The following is a 23,644-nucleotide window of genomic DNA, read 5'->3' on the forward strand; positions in this document are numbered from 1 at the left end:
AGTGGCAGCTAGAGAGGCACAAGACTGCCTAAGGAATGCTGTACCAAGTATTTCTGAGGCTGAAAGTACAAAGCAACATCAAGGCTGAGGTCTAAAGAGGTCTGCCAGAGACTGAACAATGAAAGTATCTTCTGGGCCTAAAACCTATAGCCTATAACCAAGGAATTCAGCAACAACAATAAACTCTGGAGGGGAGAGAAATTATTTATGTATTTAGATAAATTTATTTTCCCAATTACCTGCAAAGATAATTATCTTTGAAATGCTCATGAGAGCTATGTCTATCATAGTTGATAATCACACAATATTTAATGTGTACAGTGTTCTCTTGGTTCTGCTCCTTCACTCAGCATCAGTTCATAATAAGCCTTTCCCAGGCTTTTCTGAAGTTCACCCATTCATGATATCTTACAGATCAATTGAATTCCATCACATTTATATATCATAATTTGTTCAGTCATTTTCCTATTGAAAGGCATGGGAGGAGAAATCCTTAAAATATTTTTCTCCTGACATGAGCAACTTTCCCAGAATTTACAAAAAAAGGGGATTTTTAAAAAACTCTAAATCTATCAGTCAGTAAAGAATCACTTAGTACAAAAGTACATTATCATCTTCATTTCACAGGAGAAGCTAAGGTATAAAGGTTGCCTATATAAAGGTTGCAACATAGGTCAGAGATGCAACAATGAATAAAATTCTAAACAAATAATTTCAATCCCTCTAAACATAAGATTAGAGGATTATCCAATTCTGTATTTATCTACCAAAGAGATTCATGGAGACCCTAGACCATTTTGGTTTTTACCAAAGATACTCCCCTAGTCCTATTTTGAAACCATGACCACTCTGAATAACTCAGGTTTAGAGAGGTGAACAATTCTTATCCTCCTCCCTAATGAGGAAGAAATCTCTTGGATTTCCTTGTCTGTACATACATGCTATCTTCAGACCCTTAAACACTAACAGAACTTCAGCATTCAATGTAGAGTCCTCAGGAAATTCTTTCCAGTGCAGATGACAAACATTTCACCAGTCCTCAAAGACTCTGGGATGCTAGATGCATCAAGTATCATAACCATAACTGAGTCCAGGATCAGAGCTCCTCAAAGGCTACTGGGGTTGGGACAACAGGTAGAGGTAGATGTAGGCCCTTTCATCACTTGGGCTGGACAGAGTTGTCAATGTTCCATTTGTTCCAATTTTTCTATAAGCTGGATGTAAAGATCCTTTACAGCCTGTCCACTCTGCTTGGTGGGTAGCAAAGCCCTTTTGAGGGACTTCAATTTAGTGGGGGGCACTCTGTGATGCAGGTGAATCAGAAGCCTGAGAACATGACGCTGTACATTCTCCATTTTTGAGAGGCCGGTGAGGAAGAATCCATCAAATAAACTGGTACAAAATTCGTAGGCAGCAAATTCATCTGCCAATAAAGTGAGATTGCCAGTGAGTAGGTGAAGGAATAGATCACTGAAGGCCAGATCTCCAAAAATCTCCACTAATCCGGGCAGAAACCACAGAAAAGCATTTTTATTCCTTTGCTTTGTCACATGAAGGACATAATAAAGCCCCATTTCACAGGCCATCCTATGCTCCTTCAAGAACTTGGTAAAGCTTTCGGGAAGGCTAGTAGGGTATAAGGCCGCTGCCTCCTTTTCTGAAAATAGTTTCTGATTGACAAGGAAAGTATGACCATCTACCGCTAAAGACATAAGCATGGGCAAAAACTTAGTGATTAGCTCTGCTTCGATCTTGGGCTCCTTGTAGACCTGTCTATCGTGTCCCAAGCTCCCCCTCCCAGGGAGAACAGCCTGAGCAGTAAAAGCAGATCCGGATTTCCCTAGGTAAGGTTTCCTGCCTCACCAGGTCTCGCAGATGTCTTAGGGCGCTCAGGGTCGGGGTGTTCATAGCAAAGGGATCACAGTGAATCATAGACAAATCACCCAGCATTTGCTCCTGACCCTTCTTCACCCCATCCAGGAAGCCTTGCAGCTCCCGGGCTCTCTTCTTAACAACAAACTTTTCCCGGATGCAAGCATCGAGGCACCAGGTGAATTTGTGGCAGAAATCCACCTTGCAGAGATCACTGACGTCCAGGTCATGCAAGGCCATGAGCAGCTGGGCCTTCGGGGTGCAGTAATGGGCGTTCCTGGCCCGCAGGAGCGTGTGGTAGAGCTTCGGCGTCTCCCCCCCCGCGTGGATGAGCTTCTGCACTGCCTCTGCCTGCCTTCTCCTTCCAGGAGCTGGGCTAAAGAGGTTGCCCAGCCCCGACAGCCTGGCTGAAGCGCGGGTTCTCCTTCGCCAGGACGTATTGGTGGAGCGGCGGAGACGCTTCCTCGCCGAACAGAGCCGGGTGGTCCCGCCAGATGTGCCGCTTCACCTCCGTAGACAAGCCCCGTAGAGCTCCTCATCGGCCATTACCTGGCGCGGCTTGTTTTCGGGCATCTCGGGCAGGTGCTTCATTATGGACATCACCACCGGCTGGAGGGAGGGTATTTTCATCAGGGGAAAGCTTTTCTACAAGAGATCTTCCAGCTTCCAGTCTCTCCTCCACTTCTCCTCGGGCCGCGATGACGGCCACTCTCTGCAACAGCTCGTGTGTGAGGTCTTCAAACACGGCCTGGTGGAACTCGAGCCAGGAAGCCCGGGCAGGCCCAAGAAGGGCAGCGCGGACTGCAGGCGCGGCAGGAGGACGCAGTTCTCGGCCTGGAACTGCTCGACGGCTCGGAGGGGTTCGGAACCGCGGGTCAGCGTCTCCTTCAGGTCCCTGCCGGTGGCCACCCCCGGCCGCTGCAGCCCCGCCAACCTGGAGGAAAGCCCCAGCCCTGGCCCGGGGCCCGGGGCCTGCCGTGCTCCGTGGCCCGGCCCGGGCCCAGCTGGCCCCGGGCCCGGCCCCGCACGAGCCTTCGCTTCCTGCGCCCCGTGTTCGCTCAGCGCTGCGGGCGCCCGCCGTCGGGCACCCCGCTTTGCCCGGGCTCCCTCCACCCAAGCCGGCCCGACCGAGGCCCTGCCCTCCTCCCCGTGTTCCGGAGTCCACCGGGCTGCCACCACGCGGAGCAAACTGCCCGCTATGGCAGCGGCTAGCGAGATTTCTGGAGATTTCTGAGGGATAAGGTGCGAGCCCGGACAGAAAGGCCAGCCTTTTAAGGATGTGAGGTCACTAAGGGCAAGGGCTGGCTTTTGCTGCCTTTGTTCTCCCCGAACTTGGCACCTTGTTTCTGAAATAGTAAGGACTTAACAAATGTTCCTTAAATGAGGCCTCTCTGAGGATAATAGCATATTAGAAGATTTCTGAGGCCTTGCTTGTCATAGTTGGGGTCCAGGTTCAAAGCTCTTTGGACCTTTTTGGGTTAGATTTTCCTGTCCTGGACAAGTTGTACATTTTCTCCACTTGATTTTGTCCCATAAATTGCAGTTAAAGCTAAAGAAAAAGACTCTGATCTATATTGATAGAAAGAATTTCCTCATCTGGGAGCTCCCTGTACCCACAAACCCCAGAGGCCATTCTTATTTCATGCCTAACATCCCTAATACTTGATACTCACAGTGCTCTATTTATTGTTGGCACTTAACGTGCGTTTGTTGAACTTTTTTGAATTAATAAGAATCATTTGAACAGATTTTAAATCCTCCATGCCATTCAAAGACTTTTTTCTTATACCACATTATGATGGGGAAAAGGTCACTTTTTTCCCTAGATTAAAAACAAACAAAAATGATAATAAACAAATACAAAGTTTAAACAACAAAACTGAACAACATCATTCCAAGTTCAGTTTGACATTTCAAACCCCCAAATCCCAGTCTATCTGAGTAGGCTCTCAACTTATCACATCCTTAACTTTTTTTATTTAAATGTCATTAGGAGTGTAAAAATCCTCTTGGATTTTTTTCCTTGTAAAGCACAAAGTTAAAATAAATTAGTAATGAAACAATAGAATAAGCACTGAAATTACATACTTAAAAGTTTTTCCTGATAGAAAGTAGAAGGAAAGATTTACTGAATTAAAATGTCGTATGGCATAATCCCTAAGGGGAAGCCTGAAGTGCCCATAAATTGACTATAGAACAGGGCGGCTAGGTGGCGTAGTGGATAGAGCAACCGCCCTGGAATCAGGAGTACCTGGGTTCAAATCCGATCTCAGACACTTAATAATTACCTAGCTGTGGGGCCTTGGGCAAGCCACTTAACCCCATTGTCTTGCAAAAAACCTAAAAAAAAATAAATTGATCATAGGAAAGGAAAAAACAAAAAAAGAAAATGAAACACCTGATACTTGACATTAAATACAGTTTGAACAAGTAAATGTAGACAGAAGTTCTTGCTTTATTCTTCATATCCATTGCAATTTAATGAGAAATATTTCCCATTATTTTATTGATTCTCTGCTTTGACAACATGCAAATCTTAATAAATACCCAGACAGATGGAAGTACTTTCCTTGAAAATAGCAAAGATGCATATAATCCCCAAAAGGGTGACTGGTACTGCTGGTACCTAACACTTCCCACATTTATCTCAATCACTTTATACTTTTGTGAATCTTTAAAAATTTGGTAACAACATTTTTGCGGCAACTAGGTGGTGTCATAGACAGAGTTGGATCTAGACTCAGAGTTAAATTCCTGAGTTCAAATCTATTCCTCAGACACTAGTGGTATATAACTCTGGGAATGACACAGTTCCCTCATCTGTAAGATGAGTTGGAGGGGGAAATGGAAACCCTTCCAGTATCTGTCAAGAAAACACCAAATGAGATTATGGAGAGTTGGGCATGAATGAAATGACTGAAAAAAAATTGTCCATTGTATTTGGCCTGCACTTTGTTGCTCTTTGGTGTTATCTTTGTCTTTACTTATACTGTTGTGAAAATTATGCAATGTTTTTCTGACTCTGTGTATTTTTATCCTGCATCATTTCATACTGGTCTTCCTGTGTTTTCATTTGTTTTGCATGTTCATTCTTCCTAATGGCACAATGATATTCTTTTACATTCAAATGCCACAATTTATTCAGTCATTCTCCAAATCACTGGGCACATAGCTTCTTTCCAGCTTTTTGCTTTTCCAAATAGTATTGCTGAAATTACATGTATTTCCATTTGTTACCTTTAAAACAATAACAAGAAAGAATATAGAAAAGAAATGGAGCATAACAGCAAAATGAATATCACTTAGAGAAAATATGTAATTGAATTTTTTCCTCTTTTTCTGTGTACTCATTGGTCTTAAATCCAATCTTTTCACAATCCTTGAAACTCTTTCAAGATCTAAAATAATCATAGTAAGTATTTCTATATTATACACACACACACATCTATATCTATTTCTATATCTATTTACATACATGCACACACATATACAAACCTAGCAGGAAAATATTGAGTATGAAACAAAAGGTAATCCCTACATTGTAGCACAATTAATGTGTGGGCAAGATATTGGCAATGAGAAAAGAGACATTCTAATTTATACATTTAGAAAGACAACAAGACTTTTTGCTGAGCACAATTTTATGCAGAAGCCAGGGTTTAATGTTGTTATTTTTGCTGTTCCTGATCATTGCACCTAATAAAGGAAGAAATGAGATTTAGGATAATGAACTTTCCTTCTTCACTTAGGTTTTGTTCTTTGGTTACCTTCATTTGCACATTAATCGGGAAGAATAAATATCAGAATAAATAAAAATTGGAATAAGTATCCCATTGATGTATATTTATAGCCCATAATTCACATAACTCCTAGAAGTATTAATAATGTCAGAATCTCTAACATTTTGGTTTTGAACACAGAGCTGCCATCAAGAATTAAATGGGAATGTCTAAGAATTTTTTGTCTCTAGTGCATATAATTTTGGAGTTTTTGCTAGATAAGACCATCTTAAATTAATCACAATCTTAAACTAATCTTAATCCAGATACATTCTAACAGAATATGCTATAGAGTTATTAGCCTATACTTGCTATCACAGAAATTATATACTTTTTCCAAATTAGATTTTTAGCAGGAACACAAGATTGATTCAATCCTACAGTAATTATCATAAAAACAAATTAAATAAATGACAGAACAAAAAAATCATATGATATAGATGCAATGATTTTGACAAGATTAAAAAAAATTGTTTTTAAAAATGAAATCAACAGCAAAAATCCCCCCCCCATATAGTTTTTGATTAGTTACAGTCTAAAATAATGGGATATTCTACATTATAAGAAATGATGTGAATGGTTTCAGAGAAGTTTTGGTACAGTTACATGAACTGCTATAAGATAAGTAGAAGCAGGAAAACAATTTGTAGAACAACAATGTATAAAGTCAAATAACTTGGAAAAACTTTACGACTATGATAAATACAATGACTGACCATGATATACTAGCCTCTTCTGATAGATATTTATTGGACTCAGGGTACAAAAAGAGACATATTTTTGCAGAAAATTGTTTTGCTTGATTGTGCATATTTGTTAATAGGATTTAAAAAAACTTTTCTTTTTATAAATGACTGTGGGCAGGTTGAGGGAATTTTTACTAATAGAAAAAATAAAAAATACAAAAAAATACTAGTGCATCATAGAAATAATATTTAATTTTATCAAAATAATAGAAGTGAAAAAACCATATATTCAGGATATCTGTTATTTGGTCTTTAGGGAAAATTGATATCTCTAAACACTTTTGTGAGAAAAAAGAAAAAATCAACGAATTGGACATTTAGCAGTTACTACTATGACTATTGCTATTATTATTACTACAACCACCACCACCAATAGCAATACCAGTACTACTTGTATCCTTATTACTATTAGAAAAGCAACAATAAAAAATAGAACTAAGCACAAAATGGAAATTCCAAAAATCAAAGAAGAGATGAATAAAATAGAAATAAAAAGCTATTTTGAATTAATAAATAAAACTAGTAATTATGTTTAAAGTTGAAAATAGTTGGTTTGATCTTAAAGAGAGGAAAACCAAATTTTTAGTATCCAAAATGAAATATGAGAATTAACAACAGAAGAAGGGAAAAATAAAGGGCATTATTTTGAGCTATTTTGCCCTATTATATACTAAAAAACCCAACAACTCTTATGATGTAAGTGAATATCTATGAAAATATGAAATATCTTAATAGGACAAGAAATGGAAAAGATAAATAATTCAGACAAAAAAGAAATTTAAAAAAACTACAAATAATATTCAAAAATAAAAAGTCCAGAACCATATTGATTTGAAAGTAAATTCTATCAAATATTCAAAGAACTTATTTTATTATTACATAAAATGTTTTCAAAATAGAGCAAAAAGCAAATTTCTTCTATGATACCAGTTTGACCTTGAGAACAAAACTAGAAATAGACAAAACTGAGAGGGAAAACTACAGACCAATATACATAAGGAACACTTTTATTAAAGAAATGTATATAAAATATCAGTAATCAATTGCTTTTCTTATTAAATTAGATTTAAGGCAAATATATTCAGTTATTCAATTTTTAAGAATAATTTTAAAATACATTTTAAAATATTGTTTTATTTTAATTAATGCTTTTTAAATTAGTAAAAATTTTAATAAATTCTAGTGATAGTAGTTGCAAGGTCACAAAGAAAAGTAGAATGAATCTGAATTCACAAATTCATGTTTCATTCACCAGTAATCTGGGTGCTATTTCACAAATAATTTTCAATTTTCCTTCCTCTCAGCTCTTTATCCTGAAGCCTTAATTCAGCCCTTGTATTCACACGTTGAAAATATAACCCAGACTATTCTGGGAATTCCCAATTTTAAAGCAGAGATACCACTCAGTTTGCCTAATATAGAGACCTTTGTGTTTTTCAATACCTGGGAGTAGAGTAGACCTATTTGATTGCTTGCCTCTATCTTTAAAACTGTCAAGACCAAGTCATTTCCTTTCCTTTTCTGTCTTTTTTTTTTGTGGCTGCTCTTTTGGTTTTACTCTTTTGATTGACTACTATCTTCTGTGTCCAGGGTGGATACCATGAACTGGAAAAAATGAAAGGGAAGTATTGTCCTTTTTTTGCTACTTCTCTGCCCACTTCTCTCACCACTCTGATTTTTTCTATCTCTTTCTGTCTCTGTCTTTCTCTTTTTCATTTATTTTCTTATTTTATTTTTATCAATTACATAAAAACAAAAAATGTTAACGTTCATTTTTTTAAAACTTTTGAGTTGCAAAGTTTTCTACTTTCCTCTTTACCGAAACGTCTTGAGAAGGCACTCAATTTGGTATCAATTAACATGCAGTTATGAAAACCATTTCCATACTAGTCATGTTTCCAAAAAAACCCCTGCATACTCCCAGTCCTCCCCCCCCAAACTCCAAAAGAATAATTAAAAAAAACATGCTTTGATTTTCATTCAAATTCCATCATTGTCTTTCTCTGAAGGTGGATGTTTTACACAACTACATTTCTGGTAAATTTCTTCACCAGAATTTCTTCAGAATAGTATTTAACCTTCACTTTACAGTAGGTAAGAAGTCCTTGACTATCTTTCCCATTTCAATTACAAACTCAGGAAGACAATGAACAGTATGCTTGAAGACTTGTCTTGACCTCAATATACTTAATGTCAGGAAGAGATAACAATGAATGATGTAGTACTGAACTGGGATGATGGGATGATGGGATGAGGAACAATTGGGCAATTTGAGATTGTGCAGCTTTCATTGTCGGATCACCAAGGAGTGTCTTTCTGTCTCAGTTCTTGGTTTATCATCTTGTACAGAGGATCTCCATCTATAGGTTAATGGTCAATCCCAGAGAATAAAACTTCATATCCAACCAAATTTTCTGCCATTTTATTTTAACCATGTACTTTTACAGTTTTAGGATACAGTCTCTCTTTCTTTTTTTTGCAAGGCAATGGGGTTAAGTGACTTGCCCAAGGTCACACAGCTAGGCAATTCTTGAATGTCTGAGCTTGGATTTGAGCTCAGGTCCTCCTGACTCCAGGGCTGAGGGTCTACCCACTGTGCCACCTAGCTGCCCCTACAGTCTCTTTTACTGAGAATGTTGTCATTCACAGCTGTTTATCATTCAGTGTTGCTGTTACAATATACAATGTTCCGGTTCTGTTCACTTCACTTTGCAACAGTTCAATTGTTTTCCCAAATTTTTCTGAAAACATCCTGCTCATCAAGTCTTGTAACACAATATTCCAATCATAATTATTTAACACAACTTCTTCAGCCATTCTCAGTTGATAGACTTCCCCTTAAAATCCAATTCTTTGCCACACAAACAAAACAGTTACAACAGATATTTTTTGATCATATAGGCCATTTTTCTCTTTTTAAAAATTTCTTGGACATACAGACCTAGTGGGACCAAGAATATATAATTTTATATCCATTAGGCATAGTTCTAAATTACTTCCCAGAATGTTTGGATCACTTCACAACTCTAGCAACAATTTATTAGTGTCTCAATTTTTTCAATCATTTTCAACATTTATCATTTCCCTCTTCTGTCTTTTTAGTGGATCTGATAGGTATGAAGTGGTAGTAATGAAGGAAAAATAACGAGGTGTGGTCTAGTCTTGGGTTTGAGAATGTGTGAAGGAATCCATGAAACAACTGGCTCTGACAGAAGTTTTTAGGGATAAAATAGGTTTATTTTGTGGTTAGCAGAAGCTAAGAGAGAGAGAGTAAAGACAAGACAGAGTAAATGAAGAGATAATAAAGGCAACTGGAAAGGATTGATTTTCTGATGGGATTAGCAGCAGCCATTTATTTGGAGAATCATGCTTCCCAAGAATGGACTGGCCTTGAAAAGGAAGACTACAACTCAGTTGAGGAGTTGGTTGGGAGATAATTATATAATTAATTAGATATTTAGGTAAATGGGTGTACTCATCCAGAGAGCAGAGATGAAGTAAATAGGAATATGTAGATGAGGTCTTTTAGACCAGGGCAGCAATTTATTACTTTGTCCTTTGTCAGGGAGTGTTGTCAGGACATGCATGTGAATTGGATTTGAGTGAGGGGGGTCCTGTTCTAAGTCACCAGTCACAAAATCTCCTCCAGAGTCATTTGGGTCCATGACTGGAGGTAACTCTGGATTTGAGACATTCAGGGTTGAGTGACTTGCCCAAGGTCACACAGTTAGTTATCATCTGAGGCCATATTTGAACTCAGATCCTTCTGACTTCAGGGCATGCTGCCCAGTCTGTAGGGTAGACTATATGGTATCTGTAGAGTAGACAATGGGATGTAGGTAAGGATGGGTTTTAAATGGTCTCCAAAGCTCAGCCCATGGGATCAATACATTTTTTAATAGTTCCAGAACAATGGAATGTATGTGGGGGCATATGGGTGAGCCAATGACTTTGAGCAATAGGATATAGGTTAGTATTAAATGTAAGAACTGCTCAGAACAGATTAATTATAGAGCATATTTCTCTGCCCAATATTTATTCTATTACAGTACTTCAGAGTTATTTTAATTTGCATTTATCTAATCAATAGTGAATTAGAACATTTTTTTCTTTTGACAATAATTTTGATTTCTTCTTCTGAAAACTGCCTGTTTGTATTCTTTGACCATTTATCAATTGGGAAGTGACTTGTATTCTTTGTATTCTTGTATTTGACTTAACAGAAAAAAAGGTGCAATAAATTTTCTTCCAGTTTCTTGCATTGGTTTTGTTTGTCCATAACCTTTTTAATTTATGCTATTAAAATTATGCATTTTATTTTTCGTAATGCTTTACTCTGTTATATTCTGTAATGTATTCTCTATCCTATCTCATTCTGTTAATGTTCTCTATTTCTTGTTTGGTCATAAATTCTTTCATTATTTATAAATCTGACAGTTAAATATTTCATGGTTCCCCCAACTTGTTTATAACATCATCCTTTATATCTGAGTCATGCACCCATTTTGATCCTACCTCAGCATCCAGTCTGAGATGTTGTTCCATGTTTACTTTCTCTCAAATTGCTTCCCATTTTCTAGCAATTTTTATAAAATAGTGATTTCAAAATTTTGAATCTTTACATTTATCAAAATTTAGATTACTATAGTCATTTGCCCCTGTGTACTGCATACTTAATCTGTTTAGTACCATTTTGTGTTGATGATTATTACTTTGGAATAGTTTGAGACCTGGTACTGGTAATCCACCTTCTTTTACCATTTCTAAAAGAAAATACTTCCTTGATATTCTTTTATTTTTTTATTTATTTATTTTCGCAAGGCAATGGGGTGAAGTGGCTTGCCCAAGGCCACACAGCTAGGTAATTATTAAGTGTCTGAGGCCAGATTTGAACTCAGGTACTCCTGACTCCAGGGCTGGTCCTCTGTCCACTGAGCCACCTACCTACCCCGCCTTCCTTGATATTTTGGATTTTTTTTTCCTTACAGATCAATTTTATTATTTGATTGGCATGTTACTGAATAAATAAATTGGTTTAGGTGAACTGCCATTTTTTGATGAGAAACTGATGTTACTCCAATTATTTAGATCTTACTTTTTTGTGTGAAAAGTATTTTGTAGCTATGTTCATAAATTTTTTGAGTTTGTCTTGGCAGAGAGACATCTATGTATTTATACTGTCTGCAGTTATTTAAAATTCAATTTCTCTTTCTATTGCTATCCTTTTTTGGTATTATGTAGAAATGTTGATGACTTAGGTTGGTTTTTTAATATCCTGCAATTTCGTAGAAGTTGTTATTTTTTTCTATTTTTTTTTTTTTAAGTTTGTCCCTTCTCTTTTCTACCAAGGTATGAGAAAAGGATCTGGGGATATTGGTTTCTAATTTTGTGTTGACCTAGGAGTCAGGATTGCAGAGGGATGCTGCAGCCAGTCTTTCTGGTATAAAAGACCTAAGAAACCAGGGTGTTGGGAATGTGAGCCTCAGGGGGGATTTGAATTTAGAATTAGGACTTTGCTACATAGGCATCCAGCCAAAGTACGAAGCTATTCCTTTGCCCCTCCCCACATACTGAGGTGGTTCAAAGGGGAATGGTTTTTATGCCTCTCACATGTTCAGAGAGTAAATTTATCTAAATATTTTTATCTTTTGAATTGTGTTCCTTTGTAAATGCTCCATTTTTACTGACATACCTTTTCTCCTGTAGACTTTCCATACAAATGAGTGGCTCCTCCCAGAACCTCTATTTTAAGGAGTCCCCAAGATGAGCCTTATCTCATTCCTCTCCAGGCTATATTATAGGTTTTTTCCTGCCAAATACCCACACTAGGGACCTTTGTCTTGTGTGGCCTCCCTTCCTCCTCCCCACCATCTTTGAGCTGCTTTTTAATTGTGGTCTTGCAAAGCCCTTGAAGGCAATAATTGTCTTCCTTGAGTATTGCCTTGGCTTTGCCCAGTGGGATATAGTAAGATCTTAACAAATATTAGATTGCTCACTAGACTCACTAGACAAGAGAAGAAAAAGAAATAGCAGACATAAACATAGAGAAGAAGAAATCAGATTGATTGTTTTTGCAGATAATATGATTCACTTAGAGAACTTAGGGAATAACCTGAAACTAGTTAAAATAATATCATTTAAAAAACAAAAAAAGTTTGACCACATATATAAAAAAACAAATATATTCAAATCATCAACTTTTCATATATCCAACAAAAAACCTGCAGGAAAAGAGGGGAGATATAAAAAGAAATTCCACTGAAAATACCTACAGAATATGGTTTGTGTGAGTCTCCCAAGAAACATGCAGAAAACTTTACAAAAATAAACATAACTCTAAATATTTGGAGAACTATCAATTGCTCAAGGTTGAGTTTTGCCAATGTAACTAAAAATAACAATATTATCTAAATTAATTAATTTTTTTAGGGTTATCCAATCAAATAAATCTAACATTAGTTTATAGAACTTTATATAAATGACTTTTTAGAACTAAAAAAAAAACGATTGCAAAGTTCAACTTGAGAAACCAAAAATCACAAGGAAACATGTTAAAAAGTGAGGAGACTGGCCTAGAAGTATTAGATCTCAAAATATACTTCTTGTTCTCATGTCTTACTCTTCATTACCCATTTAGGTTTTTTGGTCAAAGATATTGGAGTAATTTGCCATTTCCTTTTCCAGTTCATTTTGCACATGAGGAAATTGGAATAAACAAGGTTAAGTGACTTTTCTGTGGCCATACATCTAGGAGATGGCTGAGGTTTGAACTCAGGAAGATGAATACAGGCCTGGTATTCTATTCACCAAGCTAACCCCCTAAATATACTACAAATTATTAATTTTCCAAACCATTTAATACTGATTTAAAAATGGAAAACTAGACTAGGGAACAGATTATTTCTATGCAACAAATAGAAGCCAAAAGAAATAGTTGTACTTTTTTTTTTTAACAGCCAAGAGCTCCAATACTAGGGGAAAAAAGTAATTATTATTCAGCAAGAACTTATGGAAAGTAGTAGAAAGGAAGAAATTAGATTTAGACTAGTGTCTCTCACTAGTTAGCATGATAAACTCCGATTGGATTCATGACCTAGTTATTAAAACTTACATCAAAAAACAAATTAAAGGAACAAAAAAGAAAATAATTTTTTAAACAATTGATTGGAGAAGATTTCACAAAGAGAATTATAAAAGATAAAATGGAAAATTCTAAAGTATATAAATTTGAAAGCTTACATTAACAAATCAGTGTTGTTAAAATCAGAAGGGAAGCAGTTTACTGGAACAAATTTTTGTGGAAAATTCCTCTGATAATAATACTCAAGATACATAAGAAATTGATTCAAATGTATAAGAAATGGAAACATTCCCCCCAAAAGTGAGTGGTCAAAGGATATTAATAGGCATGTCTCAAAGGAAGCAACCCAAGTTATAAATTGCTTTATAATCAGAGAAATGTAAATTTATAAAGAACTGTGAAATTTAACTTCACACCCATCAATTTTGCACAGATAATTCTTTTTCAAAAGAAAAATGACAGTTTTTCCAAAGGGTTGCAAGATTGAAGGCACATTAATGTATTATTGGTAGAGCTATGAATTTTCCCATACATTCTGTATTGTACCAACAAACTTATAAAACTGTATTTTGGGTTCATTGACACTGGTACTAGGCAAATGTCCTGAAGAGTTAATAGAGAGAAATGATCCATTAGTACCAAAATATTTACAGAAGCACTTTTGTGGCAACAAGAAACACAGAGTACACATGAGAATAAGTAATATTTTGCTATATGATTATGAAACTGATGATTTTAGAGTTCTAGAAGGACCTATATGAATTGAGGCAGACTAAAATGGATAAATGAATCGTATTAATTTAGAACTTTGATTAATGTACTGATCAACTACAGTTCTAGAAGACCTCTGATACACTCAATCTGCAGAATGAGACACACATTTTCAGATGACCAAGAAATGGATTTATCTTGCTTAATTTTCTTTGCTCTTTTGTTTTTCAACTTGGGGAAGGTTTAAGAAAGTAGAGACTTAGTTGCCAAGAAAAGAAAGAATAGTGCATCATTGAAGCATTTAAAAGAATATTCACAGAAGAGAAAAGTAAATTCATAAGGAAATAGACTAGTAGGATAACTTTGAAATGAAAATGTTGAGTTTATATAATATTTCTGTAAGGGGATTTGTCCTGCACATGACCAGATTGTCCTACATGGTGACATGGTGACAATCTACATGCTTGTGTTTCCCTGCATTGTGGGTGTAAGTATTCTCTTTTGATTGTGAGGTGGAATGGGCTATTGTCTTTCAAAACTTGTAGACCTGGACAGTTCTTCCTTTTCCTGTTGTGTCTCGAGGATAAGGATCACAAACCCACAACATGAATGCCATGAAATGAACAGAATTTGGAGTAGGGGAACAGAGGATAGGGGATACATTTTTCACACCCCTCTCATTTACCCTGGCTCTTAGAAATGGGAATAGGGGATGTTGATTTATCCTTGGCAGCAATCTTCACTAGACCTGGGAATTCCAACTGTGGAGCCTGGAGTTAGAAATTTTGGCCAGATGTTGTAGCCAGCCAATCTATACAACAAGGAAACCCTAAGAAAAGGAGGTACTTGAGACTTGAGTTTAATAGATCTGGAATTTGGGTCTGTTCGCTAAAGAAATTGAAAAAGCTGGGAACCTAATCCCTTCTTCCTTTGCAGAAATTGAGGTGATATGTTGGAGGGTTCATTAAGTCCCACATATTGTGGAGTAAATTTGCATATTTGTGATTATCCTTTCTGAAGTAACTATCTTTTATAAAACTAATATTAGTGTTAAATGGAATTGGGATGCCGAAAACTCCACTGCACCTGAGAGAATATCGTTATTAGGAATTGGAGCCATTGGTAGAGAGTCTAAAAACCCTGACATCTCTTTAGGGTGCCAGAGAACCTTCAGAGAGGAGTGAGACATAGTATGTCTAGCCATCGATCATTGGGGGTTGGGATAGTCAATGTTACACTTTAAAAAATACAAGCTACATGTAACTGGAATTCATATTTTCCTATAAATCAAGTTTTTCTGTTCTACTCATCTGGAAATGCTCTGGTGGTTAAAAAGAACAACTCAAGTAAAATGAAGAAACAGTTGCAATGATATTAACAGGAGATGTAGAGACAAAGTAAAAAGACAAGTCAAAGAAAAGGGTTCATATTTTCTCTCTAAAAGAGTGGTAGGAAGTTATGATGTGGGATTCTTGAGAGAAGAGAAAGTTTATGATAGTAATTATGAGTGAGAAATAGAATCAATATGAGAACAGTACAAGAATTGTGAACTTATTTTAATTTGTTTTGGAGCTAATAAGTTCAGATGCATAAGTTTCTTCTGCTACTTTCTGTGTAGGAGAGGAAGTAGATGGTAAAAGTAATTCAGGCTCTCCTTTAGGCAAAGTAGCATTCAAGAGTATGGAATGACTTGGAACTGTAATGTTAAATATAGGCTTAATACTTTCTTTTATATTTTTTAGGGGGTTTGTGTGTGTGTGTGTGTGTGTGTGTGTGTGTGTAAGGCAGTGGGGTTAAGCCACTTGCCCAAGGTCACACAGCTAGATAATTATTAAGTGTCTGAGGCCACATTTGACCTGCTGACTCCAGGGCTGGTGCTGTGTTCACTGCACCACCTAGCTTAAGACTTTCAAAGGAATATAAAGAAGGTCTGTTGTATGTGAAGAGTGCATCTCTCCATGTGCAGGATGCTAGGAATATGCTTCTAGGAGAATTGTAATGATAAATTAAAGAGAGACAATCTATTGAATATTCCTAGAGATAGAACTGGTTATCAATAATTGACGAGGAGGCTCTTCAGTCTCTTCAACTTCTAAGGGATCTTGTAGACTCTTCTGCTTTTGACTTCTAGTGAAGGAAATCTCAGATCTTCGGTCAATTAAAAAGGTGACAGAGTAAGACAAAGGGATTTGGAATTCAATGTATGGGTGGGATTTCTCTTCCTAAGGAGTCATGTTTTTGTCCTTCATTCTTATAGAAAACCTCAACATCAGGGAGATGATGCTATGACAAGCACATGAACTAGATTTGAATGAGGAGGTGCTAAGTCAAAGGTCAGAGATGAATCAGGATGACTGGACATGGTCCTGGAGGAGAGGCAATCAGGATTAAGTGACTTGCCCAAGGTTACACAGCCAATAAATGTCTGAGGTTGGATTCAAACTCCCATCCTCCTGACTCCTAGGTCAGGGCTCTATCACTGTGCCATCTTGTTGCCCCTCCAGAGGAGTACTGATTCCCCAGAGAGCAAGAAGGGATCTTCAGGAATGAACTGCAAACCAACAGACCTACAAAAACATTTATCTGGCAGTCTCATACTTCGGTATGAACTTGGTCAAGGCAATTCTATGTAAGAATTCAGCTAAATTGAGTCTAATTTTCTCAGCCTCTCAGAGACCAAAGTTGTATAGGGAAGAGGATGTCTTGATAGTGTGGAGGACAAAATCATTTTAATTTAATTTTTGAAATAAATATTCCTTTATAAAAGATAATAGATGTTAAATAGTTGAATTGATGTGCTGGTTACTGTCCCCTTAAAATTAGGGAAACGCAGCTGGTGGCGAATCTAGCTGATAGAGGAATCTCTGAGTACCTGGGAACCCTAAGAAGAGACAGAGAAACCTAGGTCCTAAGAGAGTAGACTCAGAGGTCTTTATTATAGGAGGAAATTGAATCAGAGCATGGATGATATAGCATCAGGCCTAGGAAAATACAAGAATGGAGGGAGGGAAGGTTTCTGTGAGAAGGAAGACTAGATTTGAGAAGCATAAGGTACAGGGAAAGTTAAAAAAGTAGAAGGTGATGCAGCTTGGTGTAAATTGAATAGAGTGCAGGACTTCAGTCAGGAAGGCTTGAGTTTTAATCTTACTTATCAGCTGGCTGACCCTAGGTAGGTCACTTCAGTTTTCTCAACCTCAATTTTCTCATCTCTACAATAAGGCTATTAACAACACTACTTCCCCTAGAGTTTTTGGGAGAATATACTGCTAGGTGTCTTTAAAGCTCTTTACATTCCTTAAAGACCTACATAAATGCTAATAATTAATTTTATGACCAAGTAAGTGTTTATTATAGTTTCTCAGGAATTTTGAATACTTTGAGTTAAAGGAAAAATCTAGAATGACCCATTTTCTGTGATTACTTCCAAGATCAAATATGAAATTTTCTTTTTGCTTTTTAAAGCCCTTCACAATCTGATAGTCTCTTACTTTACTAATCCTCTTACACTTTACCTCCCTCCTGCGACTCTACAATCCACTGAGATCATTTGTTGCATAAGGCAATCTCCTGATTTTGTGCATTTTTGCTGGTCCCCTTCCATAATTGGAGTTATCACCCTCCTTGTCTGTCTTCTGAATTCCTTGACTTTTTTCAGGTCTCATCTCAAATCCCAACTTTTGCAAAAATCCCTATTAAAGCTAATTTCTTCTCTTGAGATTATCTCCAATTTATTCTGTCTACGGATTGTTTGCATGTGATGTTTTGCATATTATTCCCTTCCCCCCCAAATAAATTGTGAGCTCCTCGAGGGGCAATCCCTATTGTTGCTTTTATTTGTGTCCTCAGAATTTGGCATAAAATAGTAAATATTAATAAATAAATGTTTATTAATAATAAATATTTTATGATTCTGTTAGATAGGAAGATAAATCTTTCAGTCTCATCTAATTTTTTTTTTTACCAGGTCTCTATATTTTGAAAGCTTTTCATTTTGCATTGGACATTACTACTGTTCAGTTAAATGATATCTTTTAAAAACCTGATTCATGTTATGTTTGGAGAATTGTAGATAACAGCATTTTGTTTTGTTTTATTTTTCCTATAATAATGCTTTGGTTTCAGTGTAATTTATTCATAGGCTTCCCAAGGATACTTTTTGTGCTTGTAATTTTAGAATGGTCATTCATCTACTATTAGTTAATGAAAAATATTGAGTCTCTTGTATAATTCTGAATACTTTAATATATCTTACTAGGTATTTGATGGGAGTTAAATCTTTGTAACCTTCATTGATACATTGGACAGCTTGATCCGTTTTCTTGCAAAGTCTTCATCAATTTGTTCTGGATTCCTGAAGATAGCTTCTTGTAGTAATGAATTGATTTGTACAGTCATGATATGCACCTTGGTTTCTGTAAACGTATCTGCTTTTTTTCAATGCTTCTTTGTTAGTGTATTATTGATGAATATGGATGATACCTATGGTGGCTCTTTTGCTTCCATTCTTGAATCTTGAACATTTCATCTGTTCTGCCTGGTGGTTAAACTAGGTGAATTTGATAGGTGCAGTGGAAGAATATACCATAATCCTTCACTTGTACTTTGGGAAGTGATACCTGTTTGTTCAAGAAATATTTCTGTACATTTTGTTTTTTTATTTTTGTCTCTCTTTTTTTTTTACTATGGTAGTCAGAGAGAAATGGTCTTAGATTGAATTGCTATCTACTGGTATTCCTTTGTATTCAGTATTCTATGGGTTATTACCTTTGTGGTCAAAATAGCTGTGTTTTTTTCGTTAAATGTAAATATTAGGATGTAAACATCCTCTGTAGAATCAATGGAAGCATACTTGGTACAATTTTAATAGCAAACAGGACATAATAATATTGACTGCCCACTGTTCTTAAACAGTTTGTATCTCCTTGACCAAATCTCTGTAATATGCTTGGAAGTTTTTCATTCTGTGTAGCTTGAATATATGGTGACATCTATTGGACCTGCCCTTCTTATCTTATTATGTATTAATTTATTATCTAAAATAACAAAAAATATTCTCTTCATCTTTTAGGGTTTCTGTCTTACCTTTAATTTCTTTGTTTCTCAATGCTCTCAGCTAAAGTTTGGATGATAGCAGGTTTAATATAATCTTTGAGTGGTTTTGTTTCTTTGTTTCACCTTAAACTTCCAGCTTTTATTTTCAATTGTTGATGAAGTGAATCATGACTTTCTGACACTCTTTTGTTTTCTGGTTTCCTTTCACTATATCTTTATTTTCATTTGGAAACTTGGTATTTTATTAAATGTAACCAAAAAATATGGATAAAATCTTCCAGTAATTTTCTATAATTCTTCAAGAGCTCTCTTAAGATGTTCTTGTCATGGAGGTCCTTAATGTTTATCTTTAGGAGCAATTATTGTTGTGATTGTTATTTGCAGTGTTATCTATGGAGTATCATGCAATTAGTAGGACGAGTAGGAACGGATTCGGGGATGAGAGGGATTACAAACTTTTGAAGTATGTGAAAGGTTATGATATTCAGCAGAACATGGGGACAGTCAAAAGAGAAGTTGTGTTATAACACAGAATGAATCTAGTCTGAGAGTAAGGAAGCAGTGGGGAGCAGGACCCAGCTTGTGTCACAGAGTAGAAGCAGAGAAATCCCGCTGTCACCAGTTTCTCTGCTGGATGATCCCTAGCAGCTTGGTGTCAGAATGTGATGGCTAGTTAATTCTTATGGCACAAAAGCTTTCTCTGTCTATGTGTTACCTTCATTTACCTACATAGATGATGTTTATAGAGTAGCTTATTTAAAATCTCTCCAAGTCTGCTCCCATGGTGGTAGTACATTCACCCATGTCTTTCCAGATTTCACGGTGCTGATGGCTAAAAATATATCTGAGAATCCAGATGCTTAGTGGATCCGTGGGAACAGAAAGATTCACATGTAAGGGTGGCTTCCATGAAGCATCTTCAGCATTGTCTTAGGTTGCTGGGAGAAACTGCATTCATATTCAAAATGTAGAGCACAATGAAGGAGATGGTCATTTTCATATCTCCCAGTGTGTACTATATTACTAAATTAAAGGAGACAACATAACTTTGTGAAATTTAAGTGTTCTGTTCTCGACACAGTGGCACGAAAGTGCTCTATTTCTAATTTGTTCATCAATGATCCTAATAAAGACAAACTATCACTGTAGCCATGGCCTAGATGGCAATACATCAGTTTTATTGCCTCTGTAACAGCTGCAGAAATGCCATTTTCCCTGTCATTCCATGCTATGTCCTCACCAGGCAGAGTCTTAGAGTTTCTAGGGTCTTCTGGACAACTCATACACAAGCTATTCAAAGAGCGACTAAATTTAGTCAAGGGAGATTTTTCTGAAATAATCTGTCTTAAAAAAAGAACAACTAATGGTGTCGACTGTTAAAGTATTGACTCTTTATAAAAACATTCGAGGAAAGAGCCAATTCCACTTAATTTTAAATCTATACCTATTTCTGAGATCTTTTTGCTATAGTAAGGAAGTCAGAGACAGGCAGGATGGCCCCATCTACACCAGAATCTTTATAGCAAGGATCATTTCTTATGATGGTGAAATTTGGAAGCAAAGTAGATATTTATCAATTAAGAAATGGCTAAGTTGCATCACAATGTAATAGAATATCACTACAGTGTGAGAAGCTATGATGAAAACAGAGGAGTATGGGAAAACATGAACAGATGCAAAGTGAAATGAAGAATCAGAAAAACAATGTAAACAATGACTGGATTGCTACAGCAAAAATATATATATATATACATCTGGATACTACATAATTAAAATGGCCTAATTTGATCTACAAGAAGAAATGAAAAACTTCTTTTCCATTTTTAAAGAGATGGGGATTAGTGGGTAGAATTTTGCATATGCTCTCAGACTCCATTAAAGATACTTTTCTCCTTCTCATTTTTTTTATGCTTTGTTATAGGGAGTGACCCTGGGAGGGGTAAGTGATATATTTGAGAATGAAGGAGGCAAAGAGGACAGCTATCAATATTTTTTAAAAAAATAATACAATTTTTAAAAGACAGTTTATACCTTCTAAAGAAGACCTTCAGTTTAAAGTGTAAGAATCTGGGTAATATTTGTGACCATGTATATTGCCTTAAAAGAGTTTATAATTAAAAATAATAAGCATCATTATGTTTTTAACATACTATTTTTAATATAAGAGAAAGATGACAGAAAGCTCCTGTGTTCAAAGAACAATCAGATAGAGTCTGTGATTTATCAAAATATCTGGAACTGGATGCAGAAAGGTCAGGGGCGGGGGGAAGCCAGTAGCTAATTATGAAATACTATATGACCCAGTAGCTAAGAGGATCTGAGTTCAAATCCTGATTCAGTCACTAAGTACTTATGTTATTCTAGGAAACTGCTTCAGTTTCCTTATCTGCAACATGAGGATAATAATAACACCTACTCTCCTTTGTTGTGAAGATAACATGAGATACTAGTCGTATGCTATTATTACTAATACATTTCCTGTATAGGAAGGATGGGAAGTCCAAGGATTCTTTCTAACAGTGTAGTCTTCCCTCGCCTCTCCTCCTTTTTCTCAGTCTCCCCAACCCCTTCCTGGGATGGTGTAATAATTGGGAACTGGCCACAAAACCTGGAAGAACAAGATTAAAAGTCCACCACCTCTGGCACACACTGGCTCTGTGACCTCGGATAAAACATTTAATTTCTTACTGCTTATACCCTCTAGCCCCAGGCAAGCCTCCAGGATTATTCTGCAGATCTGGGATTTCCCTAAAGTAAAGCAATCACTTTGCTTAGGGGGAAAAAAAAGAAAATAAAAAGAAAGTTGTCTTCAACTAGTTAAGTTATTTGGGATCACCTGAGTTGCTGCTGCTTCCTTTAGAGGTCATTGTTCCACTGACCTCCCACCAGTTTAATCTCTTCTTTCCATATTTTTCTTTCCAAGCCCAAATATTACTTAAGCTTCTTCTGATAAACAAGGTCCTTTGGGTCAATTCCTCCAAAGAGAATTTAGAGTGGCTATAGCAAAGTCCAAAAGCAAATAAGATTCTGCAAATGGTAGGAAAAAGAAAGCATACTTGATTGGCATTAAAGCAAAGTAGTTAAAATATATATATATATATATATATATATATATATATATATATATATATGAAAGAATTAAAAAGATGATTGGAAATAACCAAGAGGTTTTAGTTTTATTAGAAATATATGGTCATCTATTTCTAACACATTATAAATATATCTTATTATAATTAAATTCAAGTTATTAGGGATATATGTATGTTCATATGAGATATGAAAATATTATGGGTATTTATGTGTGTGAATTAAAATCAGCTTAACTTAATATCTAAAAATGTGTTGAGAATAACTGCTTGGGAAATCTGAATAGCCTAAACCATCATCTGAAACAGCATGTCACTGAAGAAAAGGAGCAGGTGGCATTAATGCCAAGAAGGCTCTTAGCAACTCATAGATCATCCTCCCCCTCAGAAACCCCCCACAAGCTTTAGAGAGAGTCATAATTGGAAAGGGACCTGGTACAACTCCCTTATTTTATTGGTTTAGTTGGTTGTTGCCTTTGTATTCAAAGAGGACCGAAATGACATCCCTAAGATGGGATCAAGTAAATAGTGTGCCTGTCTGTGGTTGATGAGACTGCTATGAGCTCAGAAGGTTCTACCAAAGTCAGATAAAAAATAATCCAGATGGACATTTGAGATGGAGATGTCTCTAAATTTTCACATCTCTCATTTCTTTTGAACTATTGCAATTCTGCTTTGCTCAAAGAGGCCAGTGCCTTCTTTGATACATCACACCATACTGGACAGTCCTGTACCAGTGTCTCCTGTGTCTTACAATTGGTTTCAAAGTTCTTCAGAGAGACCTTGAGAGTGTCCTTGTGTTTGTTTCCCGATCTCCATGTGAGTGTCTACTTTGTATAAGTTCTCTGTTAAATAGTCTTTTAAGCAAATGTACTTTTGGTATTTGAACAAAATAGCCAGCTCATCAGAATTTTATTCTCTGCAATAGAGTTTGAGTGCCTGGCAGTTCAGTTTGAGAAAGGAGCTTAATGTCTGGTACCTTACCTTGCTGGATTACCTTCAGAATCTTCCTTAAACAATTCAAATGGAAGTGATTCAGGCTTTTTCAGGCTGTCCAAGTTTCACAGACATATGAGGTCATCACAAGGGCTCTGTAGACCGTCAGTTTGGTAGGCAATCTAATGCCTCTTCTCTACCACACCTTCTTTTAGTCTCCCCAAAACTAAGTTAACTCTCTGGCAATGTGTGTGTCAATCTCATCATCTTTGTGTACATTTCTGAAAAGTATTCTTAGCAAAGGTAAGGGAACTTATTCACAGCATTCAAAATTTCTCTATTTGCTGTAACCGATGTTTCCACATATGAATGGTATGGTGC

The 23,644-nt window shown here is 36.4% G+C and overlaps 1 pseudogene; it reads right to left on the reverse strand.

Annotated features, from left to right (window-relative positions):
* Window positions 1–1,181: 1,181 nt before the first annotated feature.
* Window positions 1,182–8,259, reverse strand: LOC141517208 (negative elongation factor B pseudogene; annotated as a pseudogene).
* Between the last annotated feature and the right edge of the window lie 15,385 nt (window positions 8,260–23,644).

The sequence above is a fragment of the Macrotis lagotis genome, chromosome 3 (genome assembly GCF_037893015.1).
Source record: "Macrotis lagotis isolate mMagLag1 chromosome 3, bilby.v1.9.chrom.fasta, whole genome shotgun sequence".
In the NCBI taxonomy this organism is placed as follows: Eukaryota; Metazoa; Chordata; class Mammalia; order Peramelemorphia; family Peramelidae; genus Macrotis; species Macrotis lagotis.